Source organism: Morus notabilis, unplaced genomic scaffold (genome assembly GCF_000414095.1).
Source record: "Morus notabilis unplaced genomic scaffold, ASM41409v2 Scaffold980, whole genome shotgun sequence".
Taxonomy (NCBI): Eukaryota; Viridiplantae; Streptophyta; class Magnoliopsida; order Rosales; family Moraceae; genus Morus; species Morus notabilis.
In genome coordinates this window covers 100118-112941 of record NW_010361812.1, presented here as the reverse complement: position 1 = coordinate 112941, position 12824 = coordinate 100118, and the positions used below count along the sequence as shown (strand labels likewise).

Genomic DNA, 12824 nt, shown 5'->3' with positions numbered 1-12824 from the left:
TGATGCTAGTAATGCTAAGAAAATAATGATGCTACTAAGATGAATCTTTGCTTTCTACATATAAATAAATACGCCAACAAAAAAAAAAAAAAGACAACATTACATAAGAGTGAAACTAGGCTAGGCAAACACAAAATAAACAAGACAAAAAAAGTGTGCAAAATTCAACGTGAAATAAAAGTAAAGTATAGAAGTTAAAGCTTTTGAGAAAAAAGATGTCTCATTAAAACCCTTGAATGGCAAAATGCAGTGGAAATAATATAATATATCGAAAAGAAAAGGAGTTAATGATTTACTAAAAGTAAAACTCAACGCTATATATGAAACTCTCATCGCTTCTACAAGGGCGTAAACAAAATGAACAAAGATTGGATGGTATCATAGATCATAACTAGCGCTTGATTATATTTACACAATTAGAAATCCTTTTTACAACGAGAAAAAAAAAAAAGCATATTGGCCATTTTTGTCAGGACAAATTTGTCATTTTATGTCTTGAAAAACTGTCATAGGATATCAAAAAAGTATTTTTTTTTTTTTAAAAAAAAAGAGTCGAGGTACCTACTTAACAATATAAAAAACACAGTTTACAAAATGAAAATTTCCCATATTAATATTTAAATTCTTTTTCAAATTCACTAGATAGTACCTTTTTTAGTTACCAATAAAGGCTTAATATAATCTATATTAAAACAAGGGTAAATGAAGTAAATAACAAGTTTACACTAAAAAATTGAAGTTAAAATTATTTAAAATAAATGGCAGTTTAATTACCATGTAAATGTTTTTTTTTACAACTCTTAAAAAGATTTTTTTTTCCACGTAAATTTCTTTTTACGATTGGTAGAAGGTAATTTTTTCCAAGTAAATAAAAATTTTTTACCTCGTAAATTATTTTTTACTAGTTGTAGATGAAAAATTTACATTGTAAACTACTATTTACTTCAAATAGTTTTCAACTATGTTATTTACTTTATTTAGTTTTATAATTATGTTATTTATTACAATTTCTGAAGAAAAAAAAAGCAAATGAAAAATGAATCAATGAGCGATTAGGAAGGGATCTAAGAATTAAGTGGTCTTGTTGAGCTAATATAAATTTCAGTTACTAATAAAAAAAAAACAACTCTTAAACTGATTTCATATCATATTATATGGACTAACTTTGAAAATTTGAGCATAATTTAATTATATGGCGAAAGTCGTATGATATATAATTCTAAGGGAAAAACTATCAATCTCCCTATTTATTTAATTTGTAAAGAGAAAACCAAGGGAATGATATAGAACACCAAAAAGTTTTAGTGACAAGGATCAAAATAGCAATTTGAGGAGGGTGAATTAAAAATAGTAGCAAGAATTTAGGAGATGAAAATGAATAGCATATTTTACAGCAGAGTTTTTCGAAAACTCAAAAATACCCTTGTCCCCTCCTCTTTGACATCTTCTCCTCCAACAAACTCCATCGTGAACGCTGGCGGAATGCACGACGTAAGCGTCGACCTCAAGATCTTTACTGGAGGAAATCGTGAACTGCCGCCAAAAACTGTTAATTTCTTCATTTTTTTTTTGTTCACATGCTATTTGCTTATTTGAGTTTTAATTTTTTTTGCTATTCTCTTATATTTTCCTTTTTTTTTTTTTTTTTTTTTTTTTTTTTACTTCTCTGGTGAACTGTCACTTTTGCTTGGTGAACATTCATTAAAAGTTTGTCCTATCCTAAACTACGATTTTATGATTACATCTATTAGAAATCTCAACATAGGGTGGACAATAATGTTTAAGGAAAACATATTCCTCAATTGTTCCAAGCAGTAGCGAAGACGGAACTTTTCCATGAGGGCGTAAATCAAACAAAAAGTTTGAACTAAACTATAACACAATAATCTTTTTACCTTCATTTATCTATTTGTATCTTTATGTTCTTTTTTAATATGACCTAAGTTTGCAATGACTTTAGGATAAATTTTATTTGTGTCCCTGAATTTTGGTCTCTTTGTCACTGTCTCTTGAATTTTAAAAATTAGTCTACGCACCCCGTGAACTTTGAAACATTATTCACTTTGCCCCTTTCGTTTATTTAACTAACGGATTTGATGACGTGGCAATTACTGGAGGGGTAGTTTCATGAATTATTTTCATAAATGCCCCCTGAGGTATGTATCATATTTTAAAATGCCCGCTGACCTATCAAAACACATCAAAATGTCCCTAATTTATGGAAAACATAATAAAATAACAGTTTTGTTGATGGGGGATACCATAAAAAATAAATTAGACATTAAATTGTAATTAAATCAATAAAAATGATTAAATATTAAAAAAAATAAATATAAAAATGCTTCACTTCAAAAAATTTAAAAATTAAATAAATAAACTTTTTTTTTTTTCAAAAATCAAAACCCAAAAGAAAAGAAGAAATACTTTTTTGAAAAACTTATTCCTCTTCAGTTCTGAAAGTGTACATCAAAACACTTTTTTTTTTCCTTTAAGAGGATTTTTTTTTATTTTTGAATTGTCTTTTAGGTTTTTTATTTTTTAAATTAGTTGATATAGCATGCCATTGAAAATTCAAAAAGTCCAAAAGAAAAGTAAAAATATCTAAAAAAACAAGGATTAAAAAAACATTCTTCCTCTTCAAATATCAAAAAGCTATCTTCCTCTTTAAGTGAAAAAAATTATTTAATTTGCACTTCGAGACCTGAAGAGGATGAAGGTTGATCAATTTTTTTCCTCTTTTCTTTTAGGTTTTTTAATTTTTGAAAAAAAAATTTTAATTTTTGAATTTTTTGAAGTGAAGCATTTTTATATTTTATATTTTTCAATTTTTGATCATTTTTAATAATTCAATTAGAATTTAATGTCTAAATTAATTTTTAATGACATATCACATTAGTGAAACTATTGATTTTATTATGTTTTTCAAAGATTATGGGGCATTTTGATGTATTTTGATAGATCAGAGACGATTTTAAAATATAATACATACTTTAGGAGACATTTATGTAAATAATTCATTAAACTATCTGTACAATAATTGCAAGTCATCAAATCATTAGTTAAATAAGCAAAAGGTGCAAAGTTACTAACATTTCAAAATTCAAGAGGTGCGCCAACCAATTTTAAAGTTCGGGGAACAAAGTGACAAATAAACTAAAATTTAGGAGGTAAAAATAAAATTAATCCATGATTTTAATATTAATTTCTAACGTTTAAATTTGAAATAAGAGTACTGAAAAAAATCAAAACTTAGGGTATTATTTATTTTTTCAGAGAAATTACCACGTAAAATTGTACTTAAAAAATTTAGGGGTCAAATGAAGGGAAAAATGTAAAAATCTTTTGATTGAGGGGCAAAATCTTGAAGGAGCTAGTACGCCCCAGCCTCACCTAGCTCTACTCTTGATTCCAAGCTTCCATTTTCAAACAAAGATAAAATTGAATGATCATCATCTTATAATTTTGATGTAACCACACCATTTTTAATGGGATAATATTTTCGCCCCATTGGAAGATTATCATAGAGAGGGGACTGAGCATTACAATCCATGATGGATACTTACTTAATCTATGAATGGAAAACCTTAGGCCTGTTCTTTTTATTGGTTCGAAGCACACCTTAATATTTTCCTACAATGTGTTTTTTAATAAAAATTCAAATTTAACTTTTTATGCTACAATATTTTCTCACAAAAATTTATAAATTGACCTTACACACGAGGTATGTCAGTGAAGTAACACGGATTGAAGGTTAGGTAGATTAAAAGTCCATGAGAACATTGTTAGGGCACTTTACAAGAACACCATAAATTTTAAGTTTAGATTGACATATGCCAGCAAACATAAACTATTGCAGAGAATGTCACAGTAAAAAATATTTAAAAATCGTAAAATTCATAAAAAAATCATAAATATATACAAGAAAAACCACAAAATTCTCACAAAATCTAAAGATAATGAATGAAATACACAAAAGTACGAGTATAATTTTGCTCATTACACAAAATTTAAATGATGTTACTGTGATATAATTTGTAATAATTTTAATACCCATAGTAAAAGTTAAGCCAACCTTGAAATAATGATATATTGCCTAAATATCTCCAAATGTTCTAACTCCCCAAAACACGTGTGTTCATTAAAACATGACAATTGTGCTTTTGGATCGGGACATAATTAGAGGCATTTGCATAATGCCCTTACTAGTGATGTCAAACGTGCCGTGCCGGGCCGGAATGACACGTCTAACCCCAGGCCCATGGTGGGCCTGGGCTGGGCCTGGCAGGGCCGTGCCTGGGCTGGGCCTGAGGAGAAAAGTTCAAGCCCAGTCTAGGCCTGCGGCTCTAGTCCATAAGGGCTAGGGCTGGGGCTGGGCCCATGCCCTTCACGGGTCGGCCCTGGCCTTTGTAAATTTTTTTTAAAATTTAATTAAAAAAAGAAAATACATCAAATGCCCCTAAAAGATGTGATTTTATTGAATTGAGATAATACGAATAAGTACACATAAATGACTGCCTCATTAAAAACCTTGCTAAGTAAAATCTGTGGGGAGATCGGGGCAAAAACTTAGCGAAGAAAAAAAGAGTGCAGTAGGAATAGTAAATTACAAATCTAAGTGCTTCTAGAAGATTCTGTTATTTCTAAGTTAGAAAAATAGTCTTGCATTGAATCATCCGTGTATTGTTGTTTTCGTCTTCTGACATCTTCCCAGTCTTTAACATACATTAACCCCTCTAAGATAGGATGCATTATGTTTCTCTTCTTGTCAAGAATTTAGTTGCTTGCACTAAATACTTGCTCCGATGCTACCGTTAACACTGGAGTTGTAAGAATATCACAAGCTATTACGGACAGTGTTAGAAAACGATCGGTCTTGCTCTTCCACCACTGTAAGATGTCTAGTTTGTCGTCATCGATTACAAAATTTACTTCAAAATATTTTACTAGTTCGGTAGATGCTTGTGTTGATGACGATCCTGCCGTTTTCTCTTTCTTCTTTAAGAAACTCCACGACGATCCTTTAGGTCCCGAACTTCTAGTTGATGTTGAAGTTTCCTGTTCTTTTTTACATGTGCTGTATTTTGCTTCATACAAACTAAATACCTTTTCTAACATTTTCTTAGCGTCAGTAATAATTAGTTGCATATCAATTCCTAAATTTTATACTGTAGCAGTCATTGATGATTCAGTCTCATCTACTCCACACCTAGAATCTAAAATGGTTGCTAATGCATATAACATAGGACAACCTGACCAATAACTTTTAAATTTAGCTTCCATTAACTTAACTATGTCTCCAAAAAGTTATATATCCCTATAATAAGAAAATGTTTCTGAAATATTAAATAGTTGATGTAAAGCTAAATGTGAAGTAGGATAATAAACTCTAGAAAGTAATTCAGTAGCTTTGTAAAAAAACTTCTAGAAATTTAAAAAAATACTCACCAATCTGTCAATCTTTATCGAAAATTAGAAGTTGATCACTCTTACTATTTACATATGTTGCGATGAGCTTCAAATATGGGAGTGCAGCCTTCAACATTAAATAGGTGGAATTCCACCTATGTCTCACGTCAATGGAGAACTGTCTTGGGCGCATCTGACTGTTCCTACAATATTGTTTGAATTCTTAGAGCCGAGCTCTAGAACTAGATATAAAGGATAAAGATTCTCTAATATTTGTTAGATTAGCTGAAATATGTTCAATTCCTGCCTGAACTGCGAAATTGATTATGTGACACGCAAACCGTTGATGAAAAATTTCCCCCCCAAACGCTGGTTTCGAACTACGTTTAAACATGTTAATTGCAACCTTGTTAGCTGACGCATTATCAAAAGTAATAGTTATGACTTTATCTTCTATCCCATAAAACCTAAACATTTCCATTATTGTACTAAAAATAGCTTATGTGTTATGAGGATATGGACATAAACGAAAATCTATTATTCTTTTTTGTAAAACCCATTCATCATCAACATAATGCGTCATGACGCATAAATATCCAGTTTATTGCACCCCTCCCATAGATCAGAAGTACAAGATACAATAGCATTAAAAGTCCTAATATTATCAACAAGAGATTGGTTCATTGCATAAAACACTTTCATGCAATCAGAACGAGTCGTGTTTCTACTTACCCATTTAAATTGTGGGCAGAAGGCCGTCTGTATGAATTCTTCGAACGACGTATCATCTGCAAAAGAAAGAGACATTCGGCACTAGCTAGAAATTTAGCTAGTGCCTCACGAGCACGTTGTGCATCGTATGTAAAATTTTACAACCCCGGTGATGTGAGTGATAGTGTTTGTTGGCTGGAGTCCACACTCCCACCTTGGTGCAACGGTAGACATACTTTCCAATGTCTATCTACATGACCTGTACACCCACCATTTTTATTAGAAAAGTGTTTTTTACAATACTTACATACCGCATGAATTTCTATTTCACCTGTTTTTGGATTTGGTCGGGGCTCCTCTGTGAAATGCTGCCATGCAGGAGAAGTTCGCGATCCTTTTCCCCTGGTGCGTTCTCCAACTTCCTCGTTGTGCACTGAAGCATTATCTACCGGAGCAGTTTCTCGTTCAGTGGGGGTGGGGTTGGGAGGCATCATTTCATCCTCGAAAAATGGCTTATCACCAAGCTTAGAAAGAGCAGTGAAATCAGGAAAGTTTGATGTAGTCATTTTCGGGAAATTGATCAAGAAAATGAGTGATCGTGAGAAAAAAGCTTAGAAACAAAATCAAAGAGACAAGATGAGAGATAGAATGAGAATGAGATGAGAAGTTGAGAGTGAATTATTGTGTGAGATTTAGGGTGGAATTAAGAGGTATTTATAGGGGTTTTCTTGTGGGTTTTCAGATTGTGATCGTTGTGCCCTAACGGGAGGCTTGTCACGGGCCATCGTTGGGCCCACGAAGGGCCCAACAGTCACAATCTGAACGGGCTGCGGGCCGTTATGCGGGCTTGGACTGGGCCGAATCCGGGCTTGGGCCGAACTGGGCTAGGGCCGGGCCGCGGGCCTTTACAGGCTAGGGCCGGGCTTAGGTCGTAGGCTGAGAAGCCGAGGGAGGCCCAACCCTAGCCCATCTAACTTGTCGAGCCAACACGGCCCGTAACAGTACCGTACCAGGCCGTACTAAATCCGGCATTATTACAGACTGGGTCGGGCCGTCCATGGACGGCCCGGCTCATTTGACAACTCTAGCTCTTACTACAATTGTACGACATGGGTCAGAACCTTTTTTTCTTTTTCTTTTTTTTTTTTAAGAGAGAACATGGCTAAGAACTTGACGCCAAATGGCACCTTATCTTACTAGTTATTGTATATTTGTGTTGGATGATAAAGCTGAACATTTTTCTTTTAAGTTCACCTTACATATGAGGTATGTCAGTGAAGTAACACGGATTGAAGGTAGGTAGATAAAAGTCAATGTGTTCTAACTTCTTAAAACACGTGTTCATTAAAATCTGACAAATATGCTTTTAAATTGGGACGTAATTAGGGCAGTTGCGTTAATGCCGTTACTACAATAGTACAAGATGGGTCAAAAAAAAATTTTTTTCTTTTTTATTTTTAAGAAAGAACATGGCCCACAACTTGATGCCACGTGGCACTTGTATATTTGTGTTGGATGATAAAGCCGAACATTTTTCTTATGTGATACTATATTGATCTACCAACAAGGCCGTGAATTTAATTTATTCCCCCTAAACAAGAATGAAATTTCAAATATGTGTAGCAGCTATATCTCTATATGTAGCCACGTAAACACATACGTTTCTCCACATCCAAATATCTACGTAAACTGATTTTCAATATTTTCATGTGGAATATGGCTTCGTCTTCCTTTCTCTCCCTCTCCATCCTTGTCCTCTTCTTCTCCATCTCCAATGGCGCCAAACAGAATCCGATCAAGATTATCGAGGCCGTTGGAGTTTTTGAAGACTCCCTTAACCTCAATGCGATGGTGAGACCCTATACATTTATATACATACATACATATACTTAATATTGTTTTTGAAGTGACACATTATTTTAATAAACATTGATAGGCATTACATTATAACTCTTCAACATCAACATACTTGTTGATGATTCTTTAATATGTTGTATTTTGATGTATTAAAATATATACACGTAAAACCACGTTGTAACCTCAGTATCGATCTTTTTACTTATTAAAATTATCCCCCCAAAAGAAAGTGTTCCTAGAGAATATGTATCTCTCAAAGCGAAATTCATATTATTTTATATTTTTTTCACAATACTTTAAGTTTTTTCATGTTGGATAAGGAAGGAAAAAAATATGTATTATAAAAATTTTAAAATTTCTCATTTACTCATTATCCTCTAAAACCCTTTTTTATTGGTTTGATTGGTTTGATGTGTGTATGATTTACTTATTAAATATAAATAGACATGCATGCATCATAGAATGTTTAAAGCTGAGTCTTTGCATAAGTTTAAAGCTGAGTTTTTAGATTGCATATCATATATATTGAAGATTTATTATTTTGATTTGGAAAATATTTTTTAAGAAGCTAAAAACAATCAAGAAAATGGGCAAAGTCAGACGATAGTAGTAGGAATATGGGGAGCCAAAGTGACCAGCTCTAATGGTAAGGCTTTTGATGACGGTGCGTACATCAGAATAAAAGAAATTAACTTAATTTAAATATAATAGCAAAACCGCCATTGGAGGCATTCAAGTGACCTACGACTTGAACGGTATGCCATTTGTAGCACAAAAACATAAGAGCTCTACAGCAGGCTTCACACCAGTAAATGTTAGTTTCTTGTTCCTTCTTTTATTCTTTTATGCCACAAAATTTCTTTTCATCAATATATATATATGTATAAATACAAAAATATATCAGAATTTGTTTATTACCTAAAAATATTGGAATTTGAGCAGTTAACAAGGATCTATTATAAGTTCCAAAACAAAATTTCGATTGCAAAATACTCCCTAACACATTAAGAATAAATTATTGAATATTGTGATATAATTTAAAATTATTTAGCTATTAATACCTCCCATATACATATACAAATAATACATTTTAAATTAATTGTGCCATGAGTATAATAAACAAGCACCAAACACTATATGCCCGCTAAGAAGACAGCTTACCTAAGTCATATAAAAATGATCGTGTAGTGAGGATAGAAAGACTAATGTAGAACATAACAAGTTATATAGGTTTTCCAAGGAATAAAAATAAAGAGAGAAAAGAAAAAAAAAATTTAGAAAACGCATGCACCTTTACGAAGGAAGGTCCAAGTTGAAATATGTCTTCTATAACAACAACAATATGATCCTGCAGGCAAAATTTGATCATCTAAAATAAGATACAAATAACTTATGGAACAAAATTTAAGAATACAATCATAAAACACTATCAAATTTAAATTATAAAATACAAAATGACAGAGAGAATGAGGTTCCATTGTTATATGCTTTCTTTGACAAGTAATCAAAGTTATCAAAGCAAATCAAGTATCCACATCCTCACACATACAACTCAAATCAATTTGCCAATTTCCAAATTCACAATTCTTGACCAGCATGTTAGAACAAACAAAAAAGTTTTCAAATCTTTTTTTCTCCTAAAATCCAAGACTTTGGAGAACAATCAAGAAGCTTAAAAACATATAGAATTGTTGTAATCAATTCAACAATGCAAAAGACTGTATTGCACATTTCATATGAATCCACAACAACAATTGAGAAGACTATACTGCACATTTCATATGAATCAACAACAACAGTTGAGATTTAAAATGCAGAAAACAGGAACTAAAGCATTTGAACGTGTGCATATCCAAGGCCAAGTGAATCGTTAATCTAAGAACTTTTTCGCTTGAATTATTCTATTTTGCACTTTGCATAAACATGCCTCTCTACTCTTTCTCTCTCATCTAACATCAAAATTAGGGAGAACACAAAGTGATAATATTCCATCATACTATAATCAAATTAGGAGTTATGACCTAAAGGTATGGCTGGTAATCCGGGTAGTGACACGACGACACGATTCAAAACCCACACAAAATTAGCGGGTTTAGATTTATGACAAATATGTTCATATGAAAATCAGGTCGAACCCGTGAAACACGATTAAATAATGTGTCATTTTCAGGTTGACCTGTCAACCCGTAATTGACTCACCATAACTCATTTATTAAACGTGTTATATTTGAGTAACACGAATATACAACTTGTTTGTTACCCGTTTGTTACCTAGGTTAAAAATATTTCAAGTTTTAATATTTCTGCCTCCAGCCTCTTTCAGTCTCTCAGAAATGGTTTAACTTTTCTTCTTTTTCTTTTTTTCGATCCAGACTCTTCATTCTCGACTCTCCAATGCCGCTTATCGCTTCTTCTTCTTCTTTCCTCTTCACTCACCGCCCCCGTTAAGATATAGACCTGCCGCCGCTTCTTGCTTCTTCTTCTCCTTCTTCTTTCCTCTCCGCCCTATTCTCTCTGGACTCTCCACTCTCTCCCTTAGATTAGGTCTTGGGGAAGTCTTATTCGTCTCATTCTTCTTCAAATTCAGTCTTCGGGAACATGTATTTCTATTTCCCCTGTCCATTTTTTGTTTTTGATTTGTTGATTTAATCTGTTTTTTTTTTTTTTTTTTTTTTTTTTTTTTTTTTTTTTTTTTTTAATGTTTGCCCTTAGACTGATGCTATGTTTGTTTTGATTTGATCTGCAGTTTAGTTCTTTTTTTTTTTTTGTCATGTTTTGTTTATTATTAATGTTCTTCTACCAATGGAATTTTGTTTATATTAATCTGGCTATGTTTGATATTAATGTTTGTTGAGAGGCTGGCTGGAATCTTGTATAAGAATTTGAATTCTTCGTTAACTCTTCTTGGAACTAAAATAGAAGTTGCAATGGGAATAAGAAAGTTAACTTAAAGCTATCTTCTTTTAGGTCTGATGCTAGTATCAAATTGGTTTCTAGACATTATTTTCAAATAATGCAAGCCTGGAACTAATGAACACGATAATTAGTAATTTGATAAGGGACTAAGAGAATCATGACGTGAAAACTAGAACAGAGAATTCACTAGAACAGAGAATTCATTGAGAATATGACTCGTCCTACTATCTGTCATTATAGATGAACAAGTGAACAAGAATTAATACAATTTTTTGAACTGAATATGCTTTGTTTATGATTTACTGATGTTACCATTATAATTCCCTTCATATAATATAAATGTGTTTTTATTCATCATTTTTTAAAAAATTTATAAATAAAAGTTTATTATGTCCAATTGACGCACACTTGTTGCAAGGACATGCCAAGTTTTGTTAAAATTTTGTCAAGTTCGTTAATGTAGGGGTTCGGTTCACTCTTTTTTCTTCCAATGTTCAAGGCTCACATTGTTCAAAATAAGATTGTTGACTTATTTGAAGTTATTGTTGGTGCTAAAATTGATTGGATATAGTTATATATCGCGTAAGAAAGGGCTTCTGCAAGTGAGCTTTAGTGTGCTAGCCTTCGAAGGAAAATCTCTGATTAGGCACCTATATTGGTTTATAGAAGCTCCTCACAAAACACCCTCTTGGAACTAGCTCATTAAGTGAAATCTGGCATAGGATGATAAACATGTTAATAACAAGAAGTCGAGAAAGCTAACTGTTTCTTATCCTTTATCTTATCTCTTACTAAGCTATGCGTGCATCGACTTTGGTCCTCCTCCCCTTTCACAAGATTCCATTGCATAGAAAACTTGGACAAGACTAAATATAGCCCACAGGTAGTCATTTTCATAGACAATGTATATTGGTTTAGGTTTGGTTATGCGACTTCTGTCCACAAATAAATGGAAACTTATTTTGTTAAAACAAGGGAACATACAAATTACAATCTGCTTCCTTTCTTGCAAAAGAAAACTGTAATTCATTCTTTCTCCCCAAGGGAAAGAAAACTGTTCTCTGTCTTATTTTTTCTTTAAATGAAGAAACTTGCTCTAAATGTTTATTGATAATGTGGATGCTCTATGCTCATATCTACTTGTGTATTCTTATACTATCTCCTTCTAGTTTTGTAGGAATTTAATGAGATATCTTCGATTGAGTCTGCTGGTGCTTCACATAAATTAGAGCTTGACCTTTATTTGGATGAGCCAAGACTAACTAGGAACACGGAGCTTGATAACCTTTCCTTTTGAAAATCAAACCAATTTCGATATCCAACAACTTCTATGATTTGTGATATATTGACTATCTCTGTTTCAACAGTTGCTTCCGAAGCTTCATTTAGTGTTAGTGGTAGAATTCTTGATCCATTTCGTAGCTCACTTAAACCGAAAATAATTGAAGCACTTGTTTATACCAGAGACTAGTTATATGGTGACAGAGGTGGTTTTAAACTATTTTAATTTATTTATATTTTCTAACTTGATTTTGAACTTGTATGCATATATATTTTTTTCGTGTAGATTTCAATGGAGAGGCGGGAGATCTCACACAAGATATCATCAACTTTTCATTGAAAGATGAGGAACCTTTCTCTAGGGATCAGCTTCTACTATGATGATGTGACTCCCCCCACTGCAGCAAATTATTTAACTGTTTAATTATCAATCTTGTATGTCTGTTTTTTAATTTGTGAGAGTTGTGTTTGTTTTAATTTTAAACTTATTATTTAACGTCTCTTAAACATGTTAAATAGGTTGAGAATCTTTAAGCACAAAGATGTTGAGAAACATATTTTATCACTCATTTTATAAACAGATTCAAAAATAGGTTAACATGACCCATTTACACGCATTTTATAAACAAGTTCAAAAATAGGTTCAGAAATAG

General features: G+C 32.4%; 1 pseudogene; it reads left to right on the top strand.

Annotated features, from left to right (window-relative positions):
* The first annotated feature begins 7833 nt into the window (after positions 1 to 7833).
* On the top strand, positions 7834 to 12361 carry LOC112092081 (annotated as a pseudogene).
* Positions 12362 to 12824: the final 463 nt, after the last annotated feature.